Source organism: Oncorhynchus mykiss, chromosome 8 (genome assembly GCF_057628025.1).
Source record: "Oncorhynchus mykiss isolate SJ-2025 chromosome 8, ASM5762802v1, whole genome shotgun sequence".
NCBI lineage: Eukaryota > Metazoa > Chordata > Actinopteri > Salmoniformes > Salmonidae > Oncorhynchus > Oncorhynchus mykiss.
The window spans coordinates 53,670,949-53,685,356 of NC_143029.1; the positions used below are offsets into that span (position 1 = coordinate 53,670,949).

Sequence of the window (14,408 nt, forward strand, 5' to 3'; positions counted from 1 at the left end):
TGTTCAAAACTTCTTCCATTTAAGAGTGATGGAAGCCACTGTGTTCTTGGGTACCTTCAATGCTGCAGAAATGACCAATCATTTGAATTTACCACAGGTGGACTCCAATCAAGTTGAAGAAACATCTCAAGGATGATCAATGGAAACAGGATGGACCTGAGCTCAATTTCCAGCCTCATAGCAAAGGGTCTGAAAATGTATGTAAATAAAGTATTTTTAAAATATTTTTTTCATTAATAAAAACTATATGTTATCGCTTTGTCATTATATGGTATTGTGTGTAGATAGATTTTATTTTATTTCTTCCATTTTAGTATAAGGCTGTAACGTAACAAAATGTGGAAAAAAGTAAGGGGTCTGAAAATATTCCGAATGCACTGTACCTATGCAGGCTAGCTTCTTTTCCTTTGCTAGCCAGCCAACTAAATCTATCACACAATCACATCAAGCAGCTGAAATGACAGAAAACGATCTACATTTTTGTTTGTTTTACCTTGGATTATATTGCCATTTCTTTGGATATATCCATTACAATGACCCTGATAAATGAATTTGCCTGGCTCAGAGAAGCTGTCAGTCTGGTCACATTCATACAGATCGCATGGTGGAGGTCCCCCAAAAAACGGCAAAATTGATCCACAGGTCGGAGAGGTAGACAGCAAGGTTTAGACAAACCTCAACTGTTTCAAACCAAATGCTAGCCTCTGGGCATTGGGAAATATTGAATATTACAAAATGTTTCCGCCCGGTTTCGAACCGGGGACCTTTCGCGTGTGAGGCGAACGTGATAACCAATACACTACTGAAACTAAAGTCTGAATAGCAAATACTAATTTGTTAAAATGTGTTTCCGCCCGGTCTCGAACTGGAGACCTTTCGCGTGTAAGGCGAACGTGATAACCACTACACTACGGAAACCCAATGAGTGGAATACTAAGGGTGTGGCTGACTTTCGCGTGTGAGGCGAACGTGATAACCAATACACTACTGAAACTAAAGTCTGAATAGCAAATACTGAGAAGTGCGAAGGACCAATTTGTTAAAATGTGTTTCCGCCCGGTCTCGAACCGGGGACCTTTCGCATGTTAGCTGAACGTGATAACCACTACACTACGGAAACCCAATGAGTGGAATACTAAGGGTGTGGCTGACTTTGGCTGGGTGGGACATTTATCGCTCTCGGAACCTAATGAAATCAGAAATTACTTAGTCAATTAATTAAACAATAAGGCTTGAGAAGCCGGGAATTATTGTGTGCAGCGGCTCTTGGAAGAGGCTTAGTGGTTCAAAACTTCTTCCATTTAAGAGTGATGGAAGCCACTGTGTTCTTGGGTACCTTCAATGCTGCAGAAATGACCAATCATTTGAATTTACCACAGGTGGACTCCAATCAAGTTGAAGAAACATCTCAAGGATGATCAATGGAAACAGGATGGACCTGAGCTCAATTTCCAGCCTCATAGCAAAGGGTCTGAAAATGTATGTAAATAAGGTATTTTTAAAATATTTTTTTCATTAATAAAAACTATATGTTATCGCTTTGTCATTATATGGTATTGTGTGTAGATAGATTTTATTTTATTTCTTCCATTTTAGTATAAGGCTGTAACGTAACAAAATGTGGAAAAAAGTAAGGGGTCTGAAAATATTCCGAATGCACTGTACCTATGCAGGCTAGCTTCTTTTCCTTTGCTAGCCAGCCAACTAAATCTATCACACAATCACATCAAGCAGCTGAAATGACAGAAAACGATCTACATTTTTGTTTGTTTTACCTTGGATTATATTACCATTTCTTTGGATATATCCATTACAATGACCCTGATAAATGAATTTGCCTGGCTCAGAGAAGCTGTCAGTCTGGTCACATTCATACAGATCGCATGGTGGAGGTCCCCCAAAAAACGGCAACATTGATCCACAGGTCGGAGAGGTAGACAGCAAGGTTTAGACAAACCTCAACTGTTTCAAACCAAATGCTAGCCTCTGGGCATTGGGAAATATTGAATATTACAAAATGTTTCCGCCCGGTTTCGAACCGGGGACCTTTCGCGTGTGAGGCGAACGTGATAACCAATACACTACTGAAACTAAAGTCTGAATAGCAAATACTAATTTGTTAAAATGTGTTTCCGCCCGGTCTCGAACTGGGGACCTTTCGCGTGTAAGGCGAACGTGATAACCACTACACTACGGAAACCCAATGAGTGGAATACTAAGGGTGTGGCTGACTTTCGCGTGTGAGGCGAACGTGATAACCAATACACTACTGAAACTAAAGTCTGAATAGCAAATACTGAGAAGTGCGAAGGACCAATTTGTTAAAATGTGTTTCCGCCCGGTCTCGAACCGGGGACCTTTCGCATGTTAGGTGAACGTGATAACCACTACACTACGGAAACCCAATGAGTGGAATACTAAGGGTGTGGCTGACTTTGGCTGGGTGGGACATTTATCGCTCTCGGAACCTAATGAAATCAGAAATTACTTAGTCAATTAATTAAACAATAAGGCTTGAGAAGCCGGGAATTATTGTGTGCAGCGGCTCTTGGAAGAGGCTTAGTTGTTCAAAACTTCTTCCATTTAAGAGTGATGGAAGCCACTGTGTTCTTGGGTACCTTCAATGCTGCAGAAATGACCAATCATTTGAATTTACCACAGGTGGACTCCAATCAAGTTGAAGAAACATCTCAAGGATGATCAATGGAAACAGGATGGACCTGAGCTCAATTTCCAGCCTCATAGCAAAGGGTCTGAAAATGTATGTAAATAAGGTATTTTTAAAATATTTTTTTCATTAATAAAAACTATATGTTATCGCTTTGTCATTATATGGTATTGTGTGTAGATAGATTTTATTTTATTTCTTCCATTTTAGTATAAGGCTGTAACGTAACAAAATGTGGAAAAAAGTAAGGGGTCTGAAAATATTCCGAATGCACTGTACCTATGCAGGCTAGCTTCTTTTCCTTTGCTAGCCAGCCAACTAAATCTATCACACAATCACATCAAGCAGCTGAAATGACAGAAAACGATCTACATTTTTGTTTGTTTTACCTTGGATTATATTACCATTTCTTTGGATATATCCATTACAATGACCCTGATAAATGAATTTGCCTGGCTCAGAGAAGCTGTCAGTCTGGTCACATTCATACAGATCGCATGGTGGAGGTCCCCCAAAAAACGGCAACATTGATCCACAGGTCGGAGAGGTAGACAGCAAGGTTTAGACAAACCTCAACTGTTTCAAACCAAATGCTAGCCTCTGGGCATTGGGAAATATTGAATATTACAAAATGTTTCCGCCCGGTTTCGAACCGGGGACCTTTCGCGTGTGAGGCGAACGTGATAACCAATACACTACTGAAACTAAAGTCTGAATAGCAAATACTAATTTGTTAAAATGTGTTTCCGCCCGGTCTCGAACTGGGGACCTTTCTCGTGTAAGGCGAACGTGATAACCACTACACTACGGAAACCCAATGAGTGGAATACTAAGGGTGTGGCTGACTTTCGCGTGTGAGGCGAACGTGATAACCAATACACTACTGAAACTAAAGTCTGAATAGCAAATACTGAGAAGTGCGAAGGACCAATTTGTTAAAATGTGTTTCCGCCCGGTCTCGAACCGGGGACCTTTCGCATGTTAGGTGAACGTGATAACCACTACACTACGGAAACCCAATGAGTGGAATACTAAGGGTGTGGCTGACTTTGGCTGGGTGGGACATTTATCGCTCTCGGAACCTAATGAAATCAGAAATTACTTAGTCAATTAATTAAACAATAAGGCTTGAGAAGCCGGGAATTATTGTGTGCAGCGGCTCTTGGAAGAGGCTTAGTGGTTCAAAACTTCTTCCATTTAAGAGTGATGGAAGCCACTGTGTTCTTGGGTACCTTCAATGCTGCAGAAATGACCAATCATTTGAATTTACCACAGGTGGACTCCAATCAAGTTGAAGAAACATCTCAAGGATGATCAATGGAAACAGGATGGACCTGAGCTCAATTTCCAGCCTCATAGCAAAGGGTCTGAAAATGTATGTAAATAAGGTATTTTTAAAATATTTTTTTAATTAATAAAAACTATATGTTATCGCTTTGTCATTATATGGTATTGTGTGTAGATAGATTTTATTTTATTTCTTCCATTTTAGTATAAGGCTGTAACGTAACAAAATGTGGAAAAAAGTAAGGGGTCTGAAAATATTCCGAATGCACTGTACCTATGCAGGCTAGCTTCTTTTCCTTTGCTAGCCAGCCAACTAAATCTATCACACAATCACATCAAGCAGCTGAAATGACAGAAAACGATCTACATTTTTGTTTGTTTTACCTTGGATTATATTACCATTTCTTTGGATATATCCATTACAATGACCCTGATAAATGAATTTGCCTGGCTCAGAGAAGCTGTCAGTCTGGTCACATTCATACAGATCGCATGGTGGAGGTCCCCCAAAAAACGGCAACATTGATCCACAGGTCGGAGAGGTAGACAGCAAGGTTTAGACAAACCTCAACTGTTTCAAACCAAATGCTAGCCTCTGGGCATTGGGAAATATTGAATATTACAAAATGTTTCCGCCCGGTTTCGAACCGGGGACCTTTCGCGTGTGAGGCGAACGTGATAACCAATACACTACTGAAACTAAAGTCTGAATAGCAAATACTAATTTGTTAAAATGTGTTTCCGCCCGGTCTCGAACTGGGGACCTTTCTCGTGTAAGGCGAACGTGATAACCACTACACTACGGAAACCCAATGAGTGGAATACTAAGGGTGTGGCTGACTTTCGCGTGTGAGGCGAACGTGATAACCAATACACTACTGAAACTAAAGTCTGAATAGCAAATACTGAGAAGTGCGAAGGACCAATTTGTTAAAATGTGTTTCCGCCCGGTCTCGAACCGGGGACCTTTCACATGTTAGGTGAACGTGATAACCACTACACTACGGAAACCCAATGAGTGGAATACTAAGGGTGTGGCTGACTTTGGCTGGGTGGGACATTTATCGCTCTCGGAACCTAATGAAATCAGAAATTACTTAGTCAATTAATTAAACAATAAGGCTTGAGAAGCCGGGAATTATTGTGTGCAGCGGCTCTTGGAAGAGGCTTAGTGGTTCAAAACTTCTTCCATTTAAGAGTGATGGAAGCCACTGTGTTCTTGGGTACCTTCAATGCTGCAGAAATGACCAATCATTTGAATTTACCACAGGTGGACTCCAATCAAGTTGAAGAAACATCTCAAGGATGATCAATGGAAACAGGATGGACCTGAACTCAATTTCCAGCCTCATAGCAAAGGGTCTGAAAATGTATGTAAATAAGGTATTTTTAAAATATTTTTTTCATTAATAAAAACTATATGTTATCGCTTTGTCATTATATGGTATTGTGTGTAGATAGATTTTATTTTATTTCTTCCATTTTAGTATAAGGCTGTAACGTAACAAAATGTGGAAAAAAGTAAGGGGTCTGAAAATATTCCGAATGCACTGTACCTATGCAGGCTAGCTTCTTTTCCTTTGCTAGCCAGCCAACTAAATCTATCACACAATCACATCAAGCAGCTGAAATGACAGAAAACGATCTACATTTTTGTTTGTTTTACCTTGGATTATATTGCCATTTCTTTGGATATATCCATTACAATGACCCTGATAAATGAATTTGCCTGGCTCAGAGAAGCTGTCAGTCTGGTCACATTCATACAGATCGCATGGTGGAGGTCCCCCAAAAAACGGCAAAATTGATCCACAGGTCGGAGAGGTAGACAGCAAGGTTTAGACAAACCTCAACTGTTTCAAACCAAATGCTAGCCTCTGGGCATTGGGAAATATTGAATATTACAAAATGTTTCCGCCCGGTTTCGAACCGGGGACCTTTCGCGTGTGAGGCGAACGTGATAACCAATACACTACTGAAACTAAAGTCTGAATAGCAAATACTAATTTGTTAAAATGTGTTTCCGCCCGGTCTCGAACTGGAGACCTTACGCGTGTAAGGCGAACGTGATAACCACTACACTACGGAAACCCAATGAGTGGAATACTAAGGGTGTGGCTGACTTTCGCGTGTGAGGCGAACGTGATAACCAATACACTACTGAAACTAAAGTCTGAATAGCAAATACTGAGAAGTGCGAAGGACCAATTTGTTAAAATGTGTTTCCGCCCGGTCTCGAACCGGGAACCTATTCGCATGTTAGCTGAACGTGATAACCACTACACTACGGAAACCCAATGAGTGGAATACTAAGGGTGTGGCTGACTTTGGCTGGGTGGGACATTTATCGCTCTCGGAACCTAATGAAATCAGAAATTACTTAGTCAATTAATTAAACAATAAGGCTTGAGAAGCCGGGAATTATTGTGTGCAGCGGCTCTTGGAAGAGGCTTAGTGGTTCAAAACTTCTTCCATTTAAGAGTGATGGAAGCCACTGTGTTCTTGGGTACCTTCAATGCTGCAGAAATGACCAATCATTTGAATTTACCACAGGTGGACTCCAATCAAGTTGAAGAAACATCTCAAGGATGATCAATGGAAACAGGATGGACCTGAGCTCAATTTCCAGCCTCATAGCAAAGGGTCTGAAAATGTATGTAAATAAGGTATTTTTAAAATATTTTTTTCATTAATAAAAACTATATGTTATCGCTTTGTCATTATATGGTATTGTGTGTAGATAGATTTTATTTTATTTCTTCCATTTTAGTATAAGGCTGTAACGTAACAAAATGTGGAAAAAAGTAAGGGGTCTGAAAATATTCCGAATGCACTGTACCTATGCAGGCTAGCTTCTTTTCCTTTGCTAGCCAGCCAACTAAATCTATCACACAATCACATCAAGCAGCTGAAATGACAGAAAACGATCTACATTTTTGTTTGTTTTACCTTGGATTATATTGCCATTTCTTTGGATATATCCATTACAATGACCCTGATAAATGAATTTGCCTGGCTCAGAGAAGCTGTCAGTCTGGTCACATTCATACAGATCGCATGGTGGAGGTCCCCCAAAAAAGGGCAAAATTGATCCACAGGTCGGAGAGGTAGACAGCAAGGTTTAGACAAACCTCAACTGTTTCAAACCAAATGCTAGCCTCTGGGCATTGGGAAATATTGAATATTACAAAATGTTTCCGCCCGGTTTCGAACCGGGGACCTTTCGCGTGTGAGGCGAACGTGATAACCAATACACTACTGAAACTAAAGTCTGAATAGCAAATACTAATTTGTTAAAATGTGTTTCCGCCCGGTCTCGAACTGGAGACCTTTCGCGTGTAAGGCGAACGTGATAACCACTACACTACGGAAACCCAATGAGTGGAATACTAAGGGTGTGGCTGACTTTCGCGTGTGAGGCGAACGTGATAACCAATACACTACTGAAACTAAAGTCTGAATAGCAAATACTGAGAAGTGCGAAGGACCAATTTGTTAAAATGTGTTTCCGCCCGGTCTCGAACCGGGGACCTTTCGCATGTTAGCTGAACGTGATAACCACTACACTACGGAAACCCAATGAGTGGAATACTAAGGGTGTGGCTGACTTTGGCTGGGTGGGACATTTATCGCTCTCGGAACCTAATGAAATCAGAAATTACTTAGTCAATTAATTAAACAATAAGGCTTGAGAAGCCGGGAATTATTGTGTGCAGCGGCTCTTGGAAGAGGCTTAGTGGTTCAAAACTTCTTCCATTTAAGAGTGATGGAAGCCACTGTGTTCTTGGGTACCTTCAATGCTGCAGAAATGACCAATCATTTGAATTTACCACAGGTGGACTCCAATCAAGTTGAAGAAACATCTCAAGGATGATCAATGGAAACAGGATGGACCTGAGCTCAATTTCCAGCCTCATAGCAAAGGGTCTGAAAATGTATGTAAATAAGGTATTTTTAAAATATTTTTTTCATTAATAAAAACTATATGTTATCGCTTTGTCATTATATGGTATTGTGTGTTGATAGATTTTATTTTATTTCTTCCATTTTAGTATAAGGCTGTAACGTAACAAAATGTGGAAAAAAGTAAGGGGTCTGAAAATATTCCGAATGCACTGTACCTATGCAGGCTAGCTTCTTTTCCTTTGCTAGCCAGCCAACTAAATCTATCACACAATCACATCAAGCAGCTGAAATGACAGAAAACGATCTACATTTTTGTTTGTTTTACCTTGGATTATATTGCCATTTCTTTGGATATATCCATTACAATGACCCTGATAAATGAATTTGCCTGGCTCAGAGAAGCTGTCAGTCTGGTCACATTCATACAGATCGCATGGTGGAGGTCCCCCAAAAAACGGCAAAATTGATCCACAGGTCGGAGAGGTAGACAGCAAGGTTTAGACAAACCTCAACTGTTTCAAACCAAATGCTAGCCTCTGGGCATTGGGAAATATTGAATATTACAAAATGTTTCCGCCCGGTTTCGAACCGGGGACCTTTCGCGTGTGAGGCGAACGTGATAACCAATACACTACTGAAACTAAAGTCTGAATAGCAAATACTAATTTGTTAAAATGTGTTTCCGCCCGGTCTCGAACTGGAGACCTTTCGCGTGTAAGGCGAACGTGATAACCACTACACTACGGAAACCCAATGAGTGGAATACTAAGGGTGTGGCTGACTTTCGCGTGTGAGGCGAACGTGATAACCAATACACTACTGAAACTAAAGTCTGAATAGCAAATACTGAGAAGTGCGAAGGACCAATTTGTTAAAATGTGTTTCCGCCCGGTCTCGAACCGGGGACCTTTCGCATGTTAGCTGAACGTGATAACCACTACACTACGGAAACCCAATGAGTGGAATGCTAAGGGTGTGGCTGACTTTGGCTGGGTGGGACATTTATCGCTCTCGGAACCTAATGAAATCAGAAATTACTTAGTCAATTAATTAAACAATAAGGCTTGAGAAGCCGGGAATTATTGTGTGCAGCGGCTCTTGGAAGAGGCTTAGTGGTTCAAAACTTCTTCCATTTAAGAGTGATGGAAGCCACTGTGTTCTTGGGTACCTTCAATGCTGCAGAAATGACCAATCATTTGAATTTACCACAGGTGGACTCCAATCAAGTTGAAGAAACATCTCAAGGATGATCAACGGAAACAGGATGGACCTGAGCTCAATTTCCAGCCTCATAGCAAAGGGTCTGAAAATGTATGTAAATAAGGTATTTTTAAAATGTTTTTTTCATTAATAAAAACTATATGTTATCGCTTTGTCATTATATGGTATTGTGTGTAGATAGATTTTATTTTATTTCTTCCATTTTAGTATAAGGCTGTAACGTAACAAAATGTGGAAAAAAGTAAGGGGTCTGAAAATATTCCGAATGCACTGTACCTATGCAGGCTAGCTTCTTTTCCTTTGCTAGCCAGCCAACTAAATCTATCACACAATCACATCAAGCAGCTGAAATGACAGAAAACGATCTACATTTTTGTTTGTTTTACCTTGGATTATATTACCATTTCTTTGGATATATCCATTACAATGACCCTGATAAATGAATTTGCCTGGCTCAGAGAAGCTGTCAGTCTGGTCACATTCATACAGATCGCATGGTGGAGGTCCCCCAAAAAACGGCAACATTGATCCACAGGTCGGAGAGGTAGACAGCAAGGTTTAGACAAACCTCAACTGTTTCAAACCAAATGCTAGCCTCTGGGCATTGGGAAATATTGAATATTACAAAATGTTTCCGCCCGGTTTCGAACCGGGGACCTTTCGCGTGTGAGGCGAACGTGATAACCAATACACTACTGAAACTAAAGTCTGAATAGCAAATACTAATTTGTTAAAATGTGTTTCCGCCCGGTCTCGAACTGGGGACCTTTCGCGTGTAAGGCGAACGTGATAACCACTACACTACGGAAACCCAATGAGTGGAATACTAAGGGTGTGGCTGACTTTCGCGTGTGAGGCGAACGTGATAACCAATACACTACTGAAACTAAAGTCTGAATAGCAAATACTGAGAAGTGCGAAGGACCAATTTGTTAAAATGTGTTTCCGCCCGGTCTCGAACCGGGGACCTTTCGCATGTTAGGTGAACGTGATAACCACTACACTACGGAAACCCAATGAGTGGAATACTAAGGGTGTGGCTGACTTTGGCTGGGTGGGACATTTATCGCTCTCGGAACCTAATGAAATCAGAAATTACTTAGTCAATTAATTAAACAATAAGGCTTGAGAAGCCGGGAATTATTGTGTGCAGCGGCTCTTGGAAGAGGCTTAGTGGTTCAAAACTTCTTCCATTTAAGAGTGATGGAAGCCACTGTGTTCTTGGGTACCTTCAATGCTGCAGAAATGACCAATCATTTGAATTTACCACAGGTGGACTCCAATCAAGTTGAAGAAACATCTCAAGGATGATCAACGGAAACAGGATGGACCTGAGCTCAATTTCCAGCCTCATAGCAAAGGGTCTGAAAATGTATGTAAATAAGGTATTTTTAAAATATTTTTTTCATTAATAAAAACTATATGTTATCGCTTTGTCATTATATGGTATTGTGTGTAGATAGATTTTATTTTATTTCTTCCATTTTAGTATAAGGCTGTAACGTAACAAAATGTGGAAAAAAGTAAGGGGTCTGAAAATATTCCGAATGCACTGTACCTATGCAGGCTAGCTTCTTTTCCTTTGCTAGCCAGCCAACTAAATCTATCACACAATCACATCAAGCAGCTGAAATGACAGAAAACGATCTACATTTTTGTTTGTTTTACCTTGGATTATATTACCATTTCTTTGGATATATCCATTACAATGACCCTGATAAATGAATTTGCCTGGCTCAGAGAAGCTGTCAGTCTGGTCACATTCATACAGATCGCATGGTGGAGGTCCCCCAAAAAACGGCAACATTGATCCACAGGTCGGAGAGGTAGACAGCAAGGTTTAGACAAACCTCAACTGTTTCAAACCAAATGCTAGCCTCTGGGCATTGGGAAATATTGAATATTACAAAATGTTTCCGCCCGGTTTCGAACCGGGGACCTTTCGCGTGTGAGGCGAACGTGATAACCAATACACTACTGAAACTAAAGTCTGAATAGCAAATACTAATTTGTTAAAATGTGTTTCCGCCCGGTCTCGAACTGGGGACCTTTCGCGTGTAAGGCGAACGTGATAACCACTACACTACGGAAACCCAATGAGTGGAATACTAAGGGTGTGGCTGACTTTCGCGTGTGAGGCGAACGTGATAACCAATACACTACTGAAACTAAAGTCTGAATAGCAAATACTGAGAAGTGCGAAGGACCAATTTGTTAAAATGTGTTTCCGCCCGGTCTCGAACCGGGGACCTTTCGCATGTTAGGTGAACGTGATAACCACTACACTACGGAAACCCAATGAGTGGAATACTAAGGGTGTGGCTGACTTTGGCTGGGTGGGACATTTATCGCTCTCGGAACCTAATGAAATCAGAAATTACTTAGTCAATTAATTAAACAATAAGGCTTGAGAAGCCGGGAATTATTGTGTGCAGCGGCTCTTGGAAGAGGCTTAGTGGTTCAAAACTTCTTCCATTTAAGAGTGATGGAAGCCACTGTGTTCTTGGGTACCTTCAATGCTGCAGAAATGACCAATCATTTGAATTTACCACAGGTGGACTCCAATCAAGTTGAAGAAACATCTCAAGGATGATCAATGGAAACAGGATGGACCTGAGCTCAATTTCCAGCCTCATAGCAAAGGGTCTGAAAATGTATGTAAATAAGGTATTTTTAAAATATTTTTTTCATTAATAAAAACTATATGTTATCGCTTTGTCATTATATGGTAATGTGTGTAGATAGATTTTATTTTATTTCTTCCATTTTAGTATAAGGCTGTAACGTAACAAAATGTGGAAAAAAGTAAGGGGTCTGAAAATATTCCGAATGCACTGTACCTATGCAGGCTAGCTTCTTTTCCTTTGCTAGCCAGCCAACTAAATCTATCACACAATCACATCAAGCAGCTGAAATGACAGAAAACGATCTACATTTTTGTTTGTTTTACCTTGGATTATATTACCATTTCTTTGGATATATCCATTACAATGACCCTGATAAATGAATTTGCCTGGCTCAGAGAAGCTGTCAGTCTGGTCACATTCATACAGATCGCATGGTGGAGGTCCCCCAAAAAACGGCAACATTGATCCACAGGTCGGAGAGGTAGACAGCAAGGTTTAGACAAACCTCAACTGTTTCAAACCAAATGCTAGCCTCTGGGCATTGGGAAATATTGAATATTACAAAATGTTTCCGCCCGGTTTCGAACCGGGGACCTTTCGCGTGTGAGGCGAACGTGATAACCAATACACTACTGAAACTAAAGTCTGAATAGCAAATACTAATTTGTTAAAATGTGTTTCCGCCCGGTCTCGAACTGGGGACCTTTCGCGTGTAAGGCGAACGTGATAACCACTACACTACGGAAACCCAATGAGTGGAATACTAAGGGTGTGGCTGACTTTCGCGTGTGAGGCGAACGTGATAACCAATACACTACTGAAACTAAAGTCTGAATAGCAAATACTGAGAAGTGCGAAGGACCAATTTGTTAAAATGTGTTTCCGCCCGGTCTCGAACCGGGGACCTTTCGCATGTTAGGTGAACGTGATAACCACTACACTACGGAAACCCAATGAGTGGAATACTAAGGGTGTGGCTGACTTTGGCTGGGTGGGACATTTATCGCTCTCGGAACCTAATGAAATCAGAAATTACTTAGTCAATTAATTAAACAATAAGGCTTGAGAAGCCGGGAATTATTGTGTGCAGCGGCTCTTGGAAGAGGCTTAGTGGTTCAAAACTTCTTCCATTTAAGAGTGATGGAAGCCACTGTGTTCTTGGGTACCTTCAATGCTGCAGAAATGACCAATCATTTGAATTTACCACAGGTGGACTCCAATCAAGTTGAAGAAACATCTCAAGGATGATCAATGGAAACAGGATGGACCTGAGCTCAATTTCCAGCCTCATAGCAAAGGGTCTGAAAATGTATGTAAATAAGGTATTTTTAAAATATTTTTTTCATTAATAAAAACTATATGTTATCGCTTTGTCATTATATGGTATTGTGTGTAGATAGATTTTATTTTATTTCTTCCATTTTAGTATAAGGCTGTAACGTAACAAAATGTGGAAAAAAGTAAGGGGTCTGAAAATATTCCGAATGCACTGTACCTATGCAGGCTAGCTTCTTTTCCTTTGCTAGCCAGCCAACTAAATCTATCACACAATCACATCAAGCAGCTGAAATGACAGAAAACGATCTACATTTTTGTTTGTTTTACCTTGGATTATATTACCATTTCTTTGGATATATCCATTACAATGACCCTGATAAATGAATTTGCCTGGCTCAGAGAAGCTGTCAGTCTGGTCACATTCATACAGATCGCATGGTGGAGGTCCCCCAAAAAACGGCAACATTGATCCACAGGTCGGAGAGGTAGACAGCAAGGTTTAGACAAACCTCAACTGTTTCAAACCAAATGCTAGCCTCTGGGCATTGGGAAATATTGAATATTACAAAATGTTTCCGCCCGGTTTCGAACCGGGGACCTTTCGCGTGTGAGGCGAACGTGATAACCAATACACTACTGAAACTAAAGTCTGAATAGCAAATACTAATTTGTTAAAATGTGTTTCCGCCCGGTCTCGAACTGGAGACCTTTCGCGTGTAAGGCGAACGTGATAACCACTACACTACGGAAACCCAATGAGTGGAATACTAAGGGTGTGGCTGACTTTCGCGTGTGAGGCGAACGTGATAACCAATACACTACTGAAACTAAAGTCTGAATAGCAAATACTGAGAAGTGCGAAGGACCAATTTGTTAAAATGTGTTTCCGCCCGGTCTCGAACCGGGGACCTTTCGCATGTTAGCTGAACGTGATAACCACTACACTACGGAAACCCAATGAGTGGAATACTAAGGGTGTGGCTGACTTTGGCTGGGTGGGACATTTATCGCTCTCGGAACCTAATGAAATCAGAAATTACTTAGTCAATTAATTAAACAATAAGGCTTGAGAAGCCGGGAATTATTGTGTGCAGCGGCTCTTGGAAGAGGCTTAGTGGTTCAAAACTTCTTCCATTTAAGAGTGATGGAAGCCACTGTGTTCTTGGGTACCTTCAATGCTGCAGAAATGACCAATCATTTGAATTTACCACAGGTGGACTCCAATCAAGTTGAAGAAACATCTCAAGGATGATCAATGGAAACAGGATGGACCTGAGCTCAATTTCCAGCCTCATAGCAAAGGGTCTGAAAATGTATGTAAATAAGGTATTTTTAAAATATTTTTTTCATTAATAAAAACTATATGTTATCGCTTTGTCATTATATGGTATTGTGTGTAGATAGATTTTATTTTATTTCTT

At 40.6% G+C, this 14,408-nt stretch overlaps 11 non-coding genes across 11 annotated transcripts; all 11 read right to left on the minus strand.

Moving 5' to 3' along the window:
• Positions 1–845: 845 nt before the first annotated feature.
• On the minus strand, positions 846–918 carry trnav-uac (transfer RNA valine (anticodon UAC)). Its single transcript has one exon. It is a non-coding gene; the product is annotated as a tRNA-Val (tRNA).
• A 1,209-nt stretch (positions 919–2,127) lies between these two features.
• On the minus strand, positions 2,128–2,200 carry trnav-uac (transfer RNA valine (anticodon UAC)). The gene has a single exon. It is a non-coding gene; the product is annotated as a tRNA-Val (tRNA).
• A 1,209-nt stretch (positions 2,201–3,409) lies between these two features.
• trnav-uac (transfer RNA valine (anticodon UAC)) lies at positions 3,410–3,482 on the minus strand. Its single transcript has one exon. It is a non-coding gene; the product is annotated as a tRNA-Val (tRNA).
• Positions 3,483–4,691: 1,209 nt separating this feature from the next.
• Positions 4,692–4,764, minus strand: trnav-uac (transfer RNA valine (anticodon UAC)). The gene has a single exon. It is a non-coding gene; the product is annotated as a tRNA-Val (tRNA).
• A 1,209-nt stretch (positions 4,765–5,973) lies between these two features.
• On the minus strand, positions 5,974–6,046 carry trnav-uac (transfer RNA valine (anticodon UAC)). Its single transcript has one exon. It is a non-coding gene; the product is annotated as a tRNA-Val (tRNA).
• Positions 6,047–7,256: 1,210 nt separating this feature from the next.
• trnav-uac (transfer RNA valine (anticodon UAC)) lies at positions 7,257–7,329 on the minus strand. The gene has a single exon. It is a non-coding gene; the product is annotated as a tRNA-Val (tRNA).
• A 1,209-nt stretch (positions 7,330–8,538) lies between these two features.
• trnav-uac (transfer RNA valine (anticodon UAC)) lies at positions 8,539–8,611 on the minus strand. Its single transcript has one exon. It is a non-coding gene; the product is annotated as a tRNA-Val (tRNA).
• A 1,209-nt stretch (positions 8,612–9,820) lies between these two features.
• trnav-uac (transfer RNA valine (anticodon UAC)) lies at positions 9,821–9,893 on the minus strand. The gene has a single exon. It is a non-coding gene; the product is annotated as a tRNA-Val (tRNA).
• A 1,209-nt stretch (positions 9,894–11,102) lies between these two features.
• On the minus strand, positions 11,103–11,175 carry trnav-uac (transfer RNA valine (anticodon UAC)). The gene has a single exon. It is a non-coding gene; the product is annotated as a tRNA-Val (tRNA).
• A 1,209-nt stretch (positions 11,176–12,384) lies between these two features.
• trnav-uac (transfer RNA valine (anticodon UAC)) lies at positions 12,385–12,457 on the minus strand. The gene has a single exon. It is a non-coding gene; the product is annotated as a tRNA-Val (tRNA).
• Positions 12,458–13,666: 1,209 nt separating this feature from the next.
• trnav-uac (transfer RNA valine (anticodon UAC)) lies at positions 13,667–13,739 on the minus strand. Its single transcript has one exon. It is a non-coding gene; the product is annotated as a tRNA-Val (tRNA).
• Between the last annotated feature and the right edge of the window lie 669 nt (positions 13,740–14,408).